Source organism: Malania oleifera, chromosome 9, assembly GCF_029873635.1.
Source record: "Malania oleifera isolate guangnan ecotype guangnan chromosome 9, ASM2987363v1, whole genome shotgun sequence".
Taxonomy (NCBI): domain Eukaryota; kingdom Viridiplantae; phylum Streptophyta; class Magnoliopsida; order Santalales; family Ximeniaceae; genus Malania; species Malania oleifera.
In genome coordinates, this window is record NC_080425.1 from 62,723,675 (window position 1) to 62,740,031 (window position 16,357).

Below are 16,357 nucleotides of genomic sequence, written 5' to 3' on the forward strand. Positions count from 1 at the left end.
CCAATTGTGAGTGGCCTTCACTTCCTCTTGCACAAGCTTAGGCTGGGAATATGCATAGGGAAAATTATAAGATATATGGGAAGGGTTAGAGCAAATTTCATAAACCTTGGCGTATGCTATTGTCCGCAGTCTTTAGGACAAGCACCGATCTAATTTTTTGGATATAGCATGTAGGGTAGGGGCTAGGTACTCACTTGTGGTGAACTCGTAAACTCTTTTAAGTTTATAGGTTGATGTATTGGGTAGCCTGCGAGTGGCAACCATGTGTTGCTAAGAGTTTTCAGCCAAGTTTTTAAAGACAACCCAAGTCTCGTTCTTATACTTTGTGAGGAAAATACCTCCGCACGATTCATCAACCACGGACCTATCTCTCTCAGCTTACCCTTTGTAAAACATTTGAACTAATTGCCACTTGGGGACTTGATGGTGTGGGCATTTATGAAGAAGGTCCATAAAACGCTCCCAGGTCTCAAAAAAAATTTCCCTATCCATTTGTGCAAAACTTGTGATTTACCTTCGCAGCTCATTACTTTTCCTAATTGGGAAGTACTTTTTCAAGAATTCATGTTGCATGGTGGCCCAGTTGGTCACCAAATTCAACTCTAAGGATGTCAGCCAATACTTGGCCTTATCCTTCAAATAAAATGGAAAGAACCTAAGGCTTAGGGTCTCATCACTAAAATTAGGTATATGAATGGTGGAGCAAATCTCCAAGAACTCATCCAAATGCTGATAAGGATTTTTAGTGGGGTTCCCATGAAAGTTTGGTAACATTGAGATAATTGAAGTCTTAATCTTGAATTGCACCGCCAGAATATACGGGAACCAGATGTGGTAGGCTCACTGAGATTTGGGTCCTTAACTACCAAAAATAATATTTATAAAACCTAACAATCCCAAGTTTAGTAGAAAGTGGGTAAGTTGGGTATCGATCCTCAGGGACTTGTAGCACAGTTATTAAACTACTTTCGGCTTAGTTTACTAATTTCATGTATGAAAAAAGAAGTAAAAGATGGTATTTTGCAATGGTGATTGTCTACCAACTATCGGAAAGCATATAAACAAATGCGAAAGCAGGAGAGGGGCGATCGAGGGCATATGGTAGCAAGGGTGCACCAACCGTCTGGAGTATGATTTGGAACAGGAGTATACCTTGTCTCAATGATAATGAACACCTCCGCGGTTTCATAGCCGACTATTTCCCTCTGAATGATACGTAGCAGTGCTTATCCTTGTCTGCAACCTTTCATCAAACACACAGAAAGTAAATAGAAAGTAATAAATTGAAAGCAATAAATGAAAGCATTAGTAAAACGATTATCCCTTTATCATTTGAAACGTCTGTCACTAAGGCCAGTAGTACAAGAGGAGATCCTAATATACACGGTTGTTGCGTGAACACCACCGGTTGTCACAGGCCATTAGACACTCCATACACAAACCAAAACTACTCTACTCAAATTCTATCTTGGCTCTCAATGACTTCCTAGGTCTATCACTCACCTAAGAGAGGCCAAATAGGAACACAAAGCTTGTGTTCGTAGTGAATACTTATAGGCTCTATGGTTTACAAGGTTTGTTATACAAATTAGGAGAGGTTAGAGCAAATCTCACGTAGAAGATCGTCGTTGTTGACCAAGTCGCTCCTCTGTCATTCTTGTGTGTGCTCTAGTCGGATCTCGCGGGAAGTCAAAATGCAAATCTTCAATGTCTTTAACTTCATCTTGCCACAAAGCCTTGATGGTCGAGTTGATGGTTGAGACTTGCAGTATCTCGGTCTTCAAGAATTCTCAGTATATCGACATAGTCGCCCCGGAAGGTCTCTTGGTCAACCACTTCGTCAAGGCTCTCAGTACTTTTGAATTTTAGTTTTGTCTCAGTATCTCGACATAGTCGCCAGTGGGTCACTTGCTCAAGCATTTGTTGAACTTTGCAGCATTCTGATCTTAGTCTAAACCTTGGAGTTTGCAAGGGAAGACAAGTCGCCCCTATGGTTTGCTGGTTGCGCCACATGGTCGAGCATCATCTTCTTGTCCATTTATTATCTGAAGCCTCTAGAGTTTGGCTGAATGTCTAAATTTGAGCTTTGAGTCCTCCAAATCCTCATTGTCTTCTTATAATGCCTAACTCCATGGTTTTAACCTTTTTTTTTTTTTTTTTTTTTCTGAAATGACAAACAAACCTTGCATAGCTCTGGACAATGATAACTCTTGGTGTACAAAATAAAATAAGGATAAGCACAGGTAAATGAGGGTCTAAAATCATATATTTTAGGGACTCATCACAACCCCCAACTTACACTTTGCTAGTCCTTGAGCAAAGCAAAATCTAAGAAAAATACCACATCCTACCTATATCCTCTTTCGTGGAAAATACGATTGCATTTACCATATGAAACAAGGCTTTAAACCACTAGGTTAATCCTAATGGACGAGTTCTAATCTCGTGAGGGTTTCCAAGGAGATTCCCACAAACATCTACTCAGTGAATATTAGAAAATATTTACATGTAACAAGAACCTTACCATTTCACAAACAAAAATATGACCCAGTTACACATAGTCCTATTCATTCATGATTCCATTATACACACTCTGTTTCAATTCATTCATGCAAGTATCAACAATGTACAACTATAATACCAAAGATACAACTCTTAGGGGATTAACTAGCAATTAAAATTCAGCGCTAATATTACAATGTAATTTCAGGCATTGCTAGATTACATCACAAGGCATATGTAAGGTGCTTGATTTGTCACACTCAGTGTACCTTTGGACACCAACAGAATAGTTTTCTTGACTCAACCTCACTGGTATGCCCTCAAAATGGAAAACACTCAAGAAAAGGGGTTCACTTTCATATGCAAGGAAGAATGTCATGATCAAACATCCCATATATTTTGAAGAACTGACGTTAAGCATGGAATGGACTAGCCACATAAGGATGGGATCTAGCCTATTTTCGAGGCATCGATTTCTTCACCTTAGCATCTTCTCACTTACTTGCCATACCCAATGATGACCACCATAAATTGATCCCTTCATAGTCTCGACATAAACACCACAGATGCATTGGCCAGCTTGAATATTCCTGATATTTGTAAGGACATGGTGTCGTGTCCTTAGTTTACCATTTTTCTTGCATCTGGAGTAGGTTTTTTTTTTTTCATCTTCTGCTCATTCTTTTATTTGGCTTTCATTTATTGGTAAGCTAGGACAATCATTATACCCTTGGTCATCTTTATACCACCAATGGGAAATTCATCTTGGAAGGGAATCCATGAAGTATATCTGTCTCTAAGTTGGCTCAATTTTCATGTTTTGAGCAAACTACAAGACTTAAGTTTATATCTCCCCACTTGATGTCACCTCTAGGTCAGAAAATACAAGAATAAAGATTAGTTAACAAGGGGTATCAATAAAAAAGTAAAATTGAGTTTTATAAACTTAGAGTTTCACGTCAAAAACTCGAGCAATGAATGAATGTCTCCACAGTACCTCACAAGGTGTTATAGTCGCCATGGTTGTTCTCTCAATGCTATCAAAAAACCCTAAGTGTTACAAATCACGTGTAAGTGTGTTTTTAAGCCTCATGAAGTACCATTGAATACAAGATTTCACACAGCAATATTAACACAAATGAATCACTAATTGACCATTCTGGAGTGGCATGACAGTTCATTAGGTCGTTTAATGTGAAACCATGCACAATTGGCTCACTACATTGTTAATGAGCATAATAAAATCATATAATAGATGGTTCTAGGCATGTAATGTCTGAGTTATATATGTGTATGCAAAAAGGGTAAACTAGTTGTTATCATGTTGTGAAGCGCATACTATTTACTATCAAAATTTTTGAATGTTTGAAAATTGTGTCCTTTGTGTGGATGAATGTTCCATATAATGTATTACCCCCTATCCACAACTTAGAACTTTAGTGTTCTCACTGAAGTGTGGATAGAAAATAGAACCCGGGCAAAAGATAGTACAGTGCCTAGTGCCAATAAGAACCAACAGTGTACCTATGAATAATACTAACTAGAATAGCATGCATGCAAATACATTTTAACACAAAAGACACGTGGTAACCCAAAAGCACCATGAACATTTTCCATTAACATTCCATCAACACAATGTAGAAAGGCATATTATAAATAATGGATTATTACGAATCATGGTGAGCCAGAACAAGAAAAAGAAAGAAAACAACCCAATGTCGCAGAGGCATAATACAATACCCAAAAGTAAGGGACACAACAATGTTAATTCTAGACAGAATCAGAATCCAAATCTGAATCAAATGAAAATAGCAATGGGTAGGCTAATGCTGCCTTATGAGATGGTGTTATTTCCCGTAGGTACCGAAGCCGACTGGGGGAAAGTGGGGGTCGAGTGTGACGTGGTTGGAGAGCCTAAGTACTAATATGATTGAAAAGGGTAAGGCCATGGTTGTGGGTTAGGCCTGGGAACCAGAGGCGCAGTGGTGGGAAGATCGGGAATCTCTGGTGATGGGATATACTCCATGGTCAGCTAGAAGTTGTGGAAAGGTAGGGGTGGGAAAACTAGACCTCATGAAGGGTGATGGTAGTCTAGTCGACAAATGATGGTGTTAGTAAGTGCGGTAAGCCCCCTGGTCGTGGGGCTGACCCTCGTCATTGTATCAGTCGCAAAAATTTTCAACGAGCCTAAACAACGTGCACGACCTCCTCTTATGACTCAGAACCTCGTCGACCCTGCGATGAAGACCCCTACCATGGCATGGCTCGAATCTATCGCCTCTTGGCAGATGCCGGAGATGAATTAGAAGGAGAGGACATTGCAATGGGACCACGATTTGCTCCAATAGCAATAGCGAGAAGAGGGTGACTATGCTCTCCCAAGCTGTAATGAGAAGGCGGGAGATGAAGAGTCAGGGTCGAGCAGATTTTAAACGATTTCTCATTGTTTCTCGACCAAGGTGCACCATGCTCAATGTTGGTCGTGGTCTTGGTCAACCCTCTCAGTATCTCCCAATCTCATAACAGTGCAGGGGCTCGCCCAAGTCGCCCACACACGTGATGATCGCTGCACTTTATTGCGCCCCCAGCTTGTACTAAATCCAACTCGAAAGACTCTCAACCTTATTTAATCTACTCTAACTATCCTAAGGACTCAAAAAGTAAAGAAAACTATCAGTTTGCCTCCCAGAAGTGCTAAGTTTACCATCTTTAGCAAGATGCATTGAAGCTCAATTTAGACTCATCCTAGTTCCCAAGTAGCAGTGGCTTCTCTATTTTCTTCCTCACACCCAGAGTTGTATACCCCCGACTTATATTTAGAACTGGGGACCCACTTTTTTTTTATTATAAATTGCTTAACCAAGGGTGTTTCCATAGCATTGACGGAGTTGATTCCCTGACAATTTTTTTAATCACGTTCCCAATGGGGGGGTGAATTGGTATTTAAAAATTTAATCTCCTAGGTCAATCTACTAATAGCAGTAATATACAAGCCTAGGGTCAATCTAGTGCAGATAAGTAAATGAATATAAATATACATAAAAAATTAAACTGCACAAAAAATTTAGCTATGCATACACAACAAAGCAGTAAATAGAGATGACACCCAGAAATGTTATCGAGGTTCAACAAATTGCCTACGTCCCCGCCTTGGCACACCCGCACAAGGATTACACAATAAGGCTCACTTAATGGGTGGAGTGGCACCTAAACAACTAGGTTAATTAGCATAAGACTGACCTCAACCTTTACAAACAATCCTTACTAGACTAGATTACCGCCCCCTCAGGCCACGCCTCGAATACAACGGTATTTTCACAATATAACCGGTACAGTGATTATGGTTCTCAAGTAAAGTAGATATGTACCAAAATACAGCACAAACAAATATGCACTCACAGATGATATGGATTTAATGCTCAAATGAGATCAAATATGTAAACTCTCTAAGATGTGTGAGTTTATGTATATGTGAGAGTTCAACCTTTGATTCAAGATAAGATATTCAACACACAAATGATCAAATGAATTTTAACACAATCTAAATCAAATATCTGAAGGATATTCTAAATATAAAGCACAATAGATATTTTGGATTGAAGCTGGCAAAAACAATATTAAAAATAATATGCAAGCTTGTGTAAAATAATATTTTTGCAAATCAAAATCCACAAGCTTGATGAGTCTTGCAATCAAGATGCAAAGACTCACTAGCTATAAGGGTATTCCTACTCAAAGATTTATTGTTTAAATTGGAGGAAAAACCCTAGTTAAGAACTCTCAATGAAAATAATCAATCAACAAGCAAGGAGGGTTTTAGCAATGTAAAACACTCAATAACATTCTTGGGAACTTGATCTATCAAGGAAATAGCAAAATAGAGTGTATGGAAGTAGTGTCAGCTAAATGGGATTTTGAAAGTTTGAGAGAGTTTTTCCTTAATGATCTCGCTAATCAGCCCTTAATTTTGCAAATGAGAGGATATATATAAGCAAGGGCAAAATTATGACTCTTGGGGACGCAATGGGCATTATTAGAAAAGTTTAAAATGAGTTTAGAAAAATTAACCCAGTTTACCCTTTTTAATTTTCAGTAAAAAATAATTTACCACGCGAGATTCGGGTGTCTAGTCTGATGTTCACGTGCCCGAATAGACACACATAAAAATTCACTTTTGAAAGATTCGGGTGCCTGAGGTATGGGTTGGTCGGCTGAACAAAAGACATAATGTTTCTATCCAAGGTTTGGGTGCCCGAAGCTGAGTTCCGTAACCCGAACTTGCCAATTTAGTCACCTGGGGCATATTTGAACTTGGGATTCAGGCGCCTGGGTTGGTGAGAAGGTGTCAGGTCAGGGATTCGGCCGCCCAAGGAAGATATGGTCAAAATATGTTTGGTCGCCCGAAGCATGGTCAAAGTGTTGACTTCTCAACAGTTTGGGCGCCCGAGATGAAATGAACCCCCAAGGTTCGGTCGTCCGAACTTTCTCAATTTTTTCCTATTAGATTCAATTTTTATTTCAATTATTTTCCCTAATAATATATGTGACATGGGGACTTATTAGTGCATATGTGTTGGAAGTTAAGGTCTTTTCAAGTACATCCAAAAACCTGGCGTCAGTCGACCGAAGGGTGTCCTAAGGTCATTCGGTCCCTATGGTCTTGTTGAGCATTAAATCCTACCATGCATGCAGATGCATTATTATAGACCATATAAATTATTGCAGACCAATTAAAAAATGAATGCAAATACAATAGAGAATAGGTCTTCATTCTTTTGATTCTTTAGACGCCAAAAATGAAGCTTGATCTTCATAATCCGTATGGTTTTCTTAAGTTCCTACCAACAGTGCATGCTAAGGATAGACCTATTCAAGAAGCTCAGTGCATAGGTGAGAAACATTGGTTTTGTCATAATCAAAATGGGATCAGACTCATAGAGTCAACAACTTATTCAATATTTATCAAAAAAAAATTTCTTAAAGATATATACTTTGGAGATTCTAGGGTTTGCTTTCAAATAACTTTTGCAAGAATAAAATATAAAGTCTTTAAACAAAAAATATGCTTGAATATCGCTCAGATCTATGTTCTTCCTTTCAAATATTTTATGTAGAGAAAATATTAAATATATGAATAAAATAATACACTTGAATATCACAAAGAAATAAGCTCTAGAAAACTATTCCCAAAATGATTTTTCAAAACAAGTATATGCACGCTAGGGTTCTTGCACCAAAAGATATTTTAAATAAAGGAACACAGGAGTAAATGAACTTATAAAAATAAGATTGAATGCTCAATAATACCCTTAACCAAACCTCAAAATCAAACTAGTTTTTCGTAAGATGATATGAATGTAACCACTTGGATCTTGAAGATAATAGTGATGAATGCCCATAGTTGATGTGAATGCGTTGGAATGCAGGAAAAATTAGCAAACACAATGCAAAAGTCTCTCTAATGTGTTTATTGGGGTTTCTCTAGGGGTTAGGGTTTTTTTATATAAGTACTCTCATTCACTACAAAAAATAAGGTTATTAGTGACGGTTCAAAACTGTCACTAATACTAAAAAAATCATCACTAATAGTATTAGTGACAGTTTTGCGAGTATTAGTGACGATTTTCAATTAGTCGCTATGTCTGCCGTTACTAATACTTATTAGTGATGAAATTTTAAAACCGTCACTAAAAATAGAGTATTAGTGACGGTTTTAAACCATCACTAAAAACCTAATCCTGTCACTATAGATTCTAAATCGGCTTGACCAAAAATCGTCACTAAAAGCCAGTATTAGTGACAGTTTCAAAACCGTTACTATTGCTCTTCAAAACCGTCACTAATGTTACATTATTAGTAACGGTTTTAAAACCGTCCCTATTACTCTGAAGAACCATCACTAATACTGTAGCTTTAGTGACGGTTTTATGTTTTGGTGAAGGTTTTAAAACAGTCACTAATACTATGGCTTTAGTGGCAGTTTTAAAACCGTTACTATTGCTCTCTAAAACCGTCACTAAAACCATAGTATTAGTGACGGTTTTAAAACCTTCACTAAAATTTTTAAAAAAGGTTTATTAGTAGTGACGGTTTTGAAACCGTCACTAATACTTAAATTGGACAATTAATGTTAAATTAATTTTTTCCCCAATTATTAATTCCTGTAAAAATTTGTGATTACATTTTCTTAAAATTAAACCATAATTGCTAAAAAATTCATAAATTTTTCAAAATTCTAATTCAAATTTAAATACAAATACAAATATATTATACAAATTCAAATTCAAATACAAATATTTTATACAAATTCAAATTTAAATACAAATACATTATACAAATTCAAATTCAAATACATTTCATCTGTTCAGATAACAAAAAAAGTCAAAAACTGCATCCGTAGTGCACAACATCGTGCTGACGTTGTCACAGCAAACCCTACAAATTAAGAAAGTTAAAAAAATTAGTTTAGTTGAGTGGGTGGGTGGGGAAGGAACAAATAACGCAATAGCTTGTTGCCAGAAAAGTAGATAAAAAAATCATGGGCAGAAATATCAAGAAATGGAGAACTTGAGCAAGCAAGTGAGGTATAAATTCTAAAACTAGAAAAAAGAATGTTCAAAATTAAATTCAGTTCATTTCAAATTATTAACTTTCACGTTTTGTTTCTTGCACCGAAAATATGTTGTTACAAGGCATCATTGATACGCATGATTGCACCTTAAGCGTCCTTCTAACACAACAAGCTCTCTTGATTGCAGAATAAAAAATCCAATTGTGTGTTTTTAACGGTACCTTAGAGAGTTCTCCATAATTTCCATTTCTTTTGGGCTATTTATATAATATTTACTTATATTTTTATAAAATTTTTTCTAGTGTTTACGGCTTTACGCTCCCTAGTCTAAATTCGAATCATATAACCAAAAATTTAATACTGGTTGAGTTATTTCAATTACTTGATAACATAATCTGATGTAGTTACCTATATTCTTGAATTTCATTTTATCCTATGCATGCATGACTGGGGCTTGTTGATTTTTTTTTTCTCCTAATGAAGAAATATGTTGGAAAAAAGAATGTTAAAAAAATGGAACAAGTATTATTTTTTATTTTACAAAATAGCAACGTGTGTGACTACTAGAGTGGCAGCCACCTCATATGGCTAAAGACAAAAAATAATCACAACCGAGTACTAGAACTTGAAATGTTTAGTAACAAGTCATAAAATTTGGAGCTACAATCATTAGAGAGTGATTTGGCACACTTGTTCTCAATCTGAAAAGCATAAATCTAAGTTAAATCTGCTCATGCAACACAAACAGAATTTTAACGAACAAAAATCCTACATTAAACCCTCTTTTAGCATAACTCTCATATACGTGTGTGTGTGTGTGTGTGTGTCCCTCCATTGTTCAATGTGATAGTTGCAGACACTACCAGTACCTTCTACTTTTTTTTGTGAGAATTATGAATATAAAAACTCAAAACCTCTATTTATCCATCATCCATGCTTCTTTTGCAAAGTTCATGCATGCACAGCAACATAATAGTTGGCTTCCAAAGGCGATATATATTTAGTATAAAATGTATATATATATATATATATATATATATATATATATATATGCAAGGACAAGAAATAAGCACTTTTAATATAAACACTTTAGTAGTAATAAGAACTTCATTTTAAGTGTTTCCAAACAAGCCCTTAGTTGATAGGGATAATATAAAAGGTTAGACCTAGAAAATAAGTTTTAGGATAAACTGGAGTTGTGCACTCCAATAGTAGAGTTATAATGTACTTGGGGCAATTGGGTTTTCATCATTTGGTTGGGGCAGCTGGGCTCTCATCTTTTGGTTCTATCTTCTTTAGTAATAGGCACCTCTCCAGTAGGTTTGGTCTTCTTAGTTTAATTTTTCTTTTTTCAATTTTATTTTTTCTTGAGGAATGCTTGTCTTTTTTAGGCTGCAGCCTCTTTTCCTCTTAGTATATCTCCTTTTACTATCTTTTTTTTTTTAGGACGAGGTATGTCCACAGTCCTATTTTGGTACAATAATTTATGGAAGTGACACTTTGGGGTTTAAAGAATAGAAAGATATTATGACTCTTTGGGGTTTAAAATAAAATTCCTAGAAAAATTTGGGACAACTTGTGGGCCTCCCTTCGCCGCACATGCTGGAAATTGCAATTCCATTGAACAACTGCTATTTTTTTATTGAACTAATGTGTGACATGAATCAAAGGAGGAATATGCAACTAAATGGTTTTCCAACTTGTCCAGGAAAGAAAAGTAAAAAGGTCATCAATCATTTTCTCTTGATCTTGAAGATACAAGACAAAACATGTTCCCTGCTTTTTCGAAAGGAGGGTAATGTTAATGAAGAGGAGGGGATAGGATTACTCACATGCCATTGACCCAAACAACTCCACAACGCAGCAAACTCTTTGGACCTTGCAACAGTAGAATTAGCTTGTAGGTCAGTTTCATATCAAGATGCCAACTTGTTCAATGCAAAGGGCACATGATTATAATTGTGAAGGGAAACAGAGGCCCTTTACAGAGCCAACATACTCAAAAATAGATGCCCCAAAAACCAGAGAGAGAGAGAGAGAGAGTATAGCATCAGCAGAAGCAAAAGAAAAAAGCAACAGAACTTTTATAAAAGAAAGAAAGAAAGAAAACATTATACATATGACGACTTAGTTTTATAATATTTACGTAACACTGTATATCCAAAAAAATTCTCAATATGTCACTTCTATCATAAATGTAGCCAAGTGTGTAATAATTTAAATGTCATTCTTACAATTAATTTTTTCAATTTACTATAATTATTTTATGAAAGAAATAAACTAGAAATATACACTAATTGTGTTTAAATTAAGTGTGTTAAAGAACATTTAAGTTTGCGCGAGCCGTCAAGCCATGTTTAGAAGCAAAATTTGATATCACATTTGGATATTTAAAGAAATCCAAACTCCCTAACAAGTTACAAGTTAAAAAATGAATCTTCAACATAAATAAACTTTTCGAAAATGGTTAATGAATTTAGAGTCGATAAATGATGGTTCTAATTTGCCCTGGATTTTGATTTTTGTTACTAAAAATCTGCATTTGATTTTTCAATAAAAAAGGATTGATAGGTGTTTCACTTCATCAAAGTAAAATTAAAGAAATTTAGTTATAAGACATATGACAATGGCTACTACATATATGCTTCGCAAAATTTGATTTTTCCAATTGCTTCCTCAATCTTCTCACCAATGTCCTCAATGAAATCCATTACCTTTTCAATGAAACCTTCCTTCCCTTCTTCCTTTTCATCTTCCTTGTGATCTTTCTCCTTCAAATCCCTTTCAACTATATCCGGCTTATCAGATGATGCCATACCTAACTAAAAAGACAGAACCGATATTGAAAAGGTCCGGCTATACAATAACTGGAAATTTTTTTAAGACAAGCACACAAAGAAAGACAAAGGAGATGTGCAGGTAAATAAGACTGGACAGAAGTCCAATCACAATCTCTCTCGGAATAGACCAGACTTTGCCAAGCATATATTTGTTACAGGGTGGAATTTTTTTTGTCATTGTTGTTTCAAATTCATCACCTTTTGTTGACTCATCTTCCAATTATTAAGCTAACAAAGAGTATCCAAGAGTAATTATGCAGATTAGAAATGACGATTACTAAAGCCCAAATAGATTCTTGAAGGTAAACAATGCAAACCCTGGGGTGGTTCTGTATCTTTTTGAACTAATTGCGAAGCATGGCATAAAGTAGCAAGGGGAGACCGTCACAGAGCTTCCCCTGGGAAGGATGGACATAGCACCTCGTAAGTTTCTAAATTTTTTTTCTTTAATATTATCATACTACAAGTATAGTATAGAAATTTTGCTTGTTAACTAAATTAAAATAAAAAAATAAAAAATAAAAAAACAAGACATATACATGATATATCCTTTGTCAGTTGTCGCAACTGACTGATTAGACACACAAAAATGAAGTTGTATGGAAATTTGGATAATCTTTTTTAATATCTTTAGAACAATTTCTATATCAATCTATAAAGGTTTCAATAAAATTGAATGGCTGAAATCACACAAATAAAGACAATTCTAGTGTACAATACTACAATTGACCTAGTGAGCTCAAACTAGTAAATTAAATTTTTTTAAGTAATTTTAGATATAGGACTACAGTACTTTAGTAGGTTCAACATCATTGCCTCACAATCCAATGCAACCATCTATTTGCTTTCCTATTTGATCTAGTTGTTATTAGACAAGACAAATATCTAGCAATCCGCTTTGACTATATTTAGTCCTCCATACAAATTAGATTATTAAGATTATGCCATATTAGTCAAAAAGAAAACAAATTTGATCCAGCCATATAATGGCCTTATTAATAAAAAATACTATAAATGGAACTTTGAGATGAATTCAACAATTCAGTCAAGTCCCATACACAATGAGTTGACTTTGAAAATATTTGGATGAAGAATCATCCACTAAAGTTGGAATTTGAGGATTATTTTTCTAAATCAAAGCTTGCCTTGCAAAATGAACTCCATTCTACTACGTATGACTCTAAAATAATGAATTCTAAAAAGTCAAATAAGTACAGGAACATTAGAAGCTAAATAAACTCCATCTTAATAACCGAAGTAATATAACTTGCTATTCAATAGAAAATGTAAAAAAAAACACATCCACACAAGCTGCAAGGTTGATCAAAAAGGAAATGAGTAGAAAATATAGCTGATAAAAAGGCTTAATGTCCACTTGGTTTGGTTGTTGTCTAGGTGATAATCCTTTTTAAACTCTCTCCCCCATAAAGAAAGAACAAAGCTTCCCTTGAGAAAATTGGCTCCACCACTTATGCAAAGAACCACATCCACAGATTCCGCACATGCACATCACAGCAATATTGGCTTTTTGATTTGTTGTAGCCACATATACAAGTTAATTTACAAAAATAAATGCCACGCAAGCTTTTGTTTGATCTACATAGTGTAAGATGCGTCTAAATTGTTTGTCAACCAATCCAATCAATGCGTCTGTAGGCAATCTAAAATAATGTCCACTTATTCCCATTGCAGAGTAAATTTTGATTATTGAAAAAAGAAAAGAGTCTTAAGTTGACTGTTGTTATCTACTTGGAAAATCTGGATAAGAAAGACTTCAGAAACATCAATTTGCATCATCAATTTTCATGAAACTAAAAGCAGCACAAAGTAAGCTGTTAAAAGATAATTGCATGTTTACTATTTATATCAGAGGAGGCAAACTAGAAAAGTACCTCACCACTGCAATATCCTTTGCTTCAGCAGAGAAAAGCCCAGAGACCGCTTTAGGAACACCTAAAAATGGTCCACCAATGTTCATCACAACCTTTATATGCTTAGCACACCAATCAGGTCCACCCCCACCACCCATTGGAGCTGGCGCCTCAACCCACTTCATAAAATGTAGAAAATACAGAACACCCATAGAATGTGGAATAATAACCGCCTTTCTCCCTCCATTAGTAGCAACCATTGATTCCATGTTACTTTTTATATGGCTTAATGTTTGGTCCCGCACCTAATCAATTCAGTTCAGCACAAAAATATTAAAACCAAATAAAGTAAATCACAAATGGTCAGTACAAAGAGAATTGGTGCTCTCTCAATGAAATTGCAGAGATATTGAATGGCAGCAAAAGAGATGTCTTACCAAAAGTTCAAAATGGTACCTCAGTATTATGAAATGAGAGCCTCCAATCATATGTAGCCATATACATGGATTTCTCCTCATAACCAATATGAGCAAAGTTAACAATCAGAACTGCCCAAACAAAATAGCTAGCAGTAAAGTAATCTGCAGCTACTAGACCACTGACAGGTCTGACACGTATACCCGGAGGATCCAATCCAGTTTCATTGTCCAGAGACGTGCTCTGCCCCGCAGGATGGTCTGCAAAAAATTCAAACAAACAAGGGGAAAGACCCACTAAATATTCCACTAGGTTACAGAAGTCAAACGCAAGCCTCAATAAGTTCAAGAAACTAGAAAGAAGAATTTAACACAAACAATGCTAGCACAATATAAGAAACAATAAGCACTATCCATGACAGGTCCTATAGTACATAGGGACATAATTATAAAAAAAGTTTTTTTCTATGATAACTTAAAGGGTCTGAGGATAAGTGATCATGCACCTTAAAGCTATGATTAGCTGATAATTTTCTATGAACCCAGAAGTAGCATTCTGCATATTGATGTCAAAGTATTGTGTGAATGACCGAATAGTTTGGCCTTGAGTTCTATATATTATATACAGACTTTATAAGAATGCTATACATGGAAAGAAAATAAGTTCCAGCATGATTCTAGCCCTATACATGTAAACTATAATCTATCAAAAATTTATGCTAACTGTACAGAATAATGAATGGAGAAATAAGGAAATAATTGTGGGCTGAAATAAGGAAAGTAAGTGTGGACAGCAAGGCTGAAAGAAGTGTGGATAGAAAGGCTTTTGCTGTTTGCTGTTCCGTTGACAGCCCCCACCCCGCTTCTTCAAATTGATACGGGTTGATTAACAAGCATCAATTTCCTAACCTTATTTAAAAAAAATAATAAATAAGAAGAGAAAAGTAGATTGACGAACAGGAATCGTACAAATAATTGAAAAGCAAGTGCATCAAAATATAAAAATATATAAAATACAAACACACATTCAAATGTGAAAGGAAAACTTATCTTGATGGTGTTGAAAATTTGAAAATCCCCTTCCCTTTATGAGGATCATACCCTTTAAAATATATATATATATATATATATATATATATATATATATATATAGATTAGGATAAAAAATTAAAAAAAAGAGAAGTAGGAAATGGGAGCAGATTCGTACGGATCTGCAAAACCCAAAAACGAGGGAGAAGGAGATGAAGAAGGAGAAGGAGAAGGAGAAGAAGAAATAGAAGAAGAGGAAGGAGGAGGAGGAGGAACGAACCTACAAGAATCGAGAGAGCGAGATGAGAGTGAGCAAGGAGTGATGGAGCCACGACTATAAGGCCGAGAGCCGAGCGAGAGAGCAAAGAGGCTGAGGTCGAGAGGCCGATAGCCAGGATGAGAGCCATGGCCGCCGGATGCTAGTAGGGAGCTAGCCGAGAGAGAGAAAAGAAGAGAGGGAAGAGAGAATAGCGACACGAAGTGAAGGAGGGAAAAGAGGGAGGATTGGAGGGAAATGAGGAAAATTGGGGAATCAGAGCGTGTTTGACAATGGGAGACTATTAGTGACGGTTTCAAAACCATCACAAATACCATATTATTAGTGACGGTTCTCCCAAACCGTTACTAATACCCTTTACTAATTTTTTTTTTTAATAAAAACACCAGTAGTGACGGTTTCAAAACCGTCACTAATACCTTATTATTAGTGACAGTTCTAGTAAACCGTCACTAATACCCTTAACTATTTTTTTTTTATATTTTTTAAATAAAAATAATAGTAGTGACGGTTTCAAAATCGTCACAAATACCCTATTATTAGTGACGGTTTGGGATAACTGTCACCAATACCCTTACATAATTTTTTTTTTTATTTTTTAAATAAAAACACCAGTAGTGATGGTTCTCCCAAACCGTCACTAATACCCTTGACTAATTTTTTTTTATATTTTAAATAAAAACACCAGTAGTGACGGCTTTGAAACCATCACTAATACCCTATTATTAGTGACAGTTCTCCCAAACTGTCACTAATACCCTTAACTAATTTTTTATATATTTTTTAAATAAAAACACCTATAGTGACGGTTTCAAAACCGTCGCAAATACCCTATTATTAGTGACAGTTCT

General features: G+C 35.6%; 1 non-coding gene across 1 annotated transcript; it reads left to right on the forward strand.

Moving 5' to 3' along the window:
- Positions 1 to 418: 418 nt before the first annotated feature.
- Positions 419 to 525, forward strand: LOC131165181 (small nucleolar RNA R71). The gene has a single exon (XR_009139498.1). It is a non-coding gene; the product is annotated as a small nucleolar RNA R71 (small nucleolar RNA).
- The last annotated feature ends 15,832 nt before the right edge of the window (positions 526 to 16,357 follow it).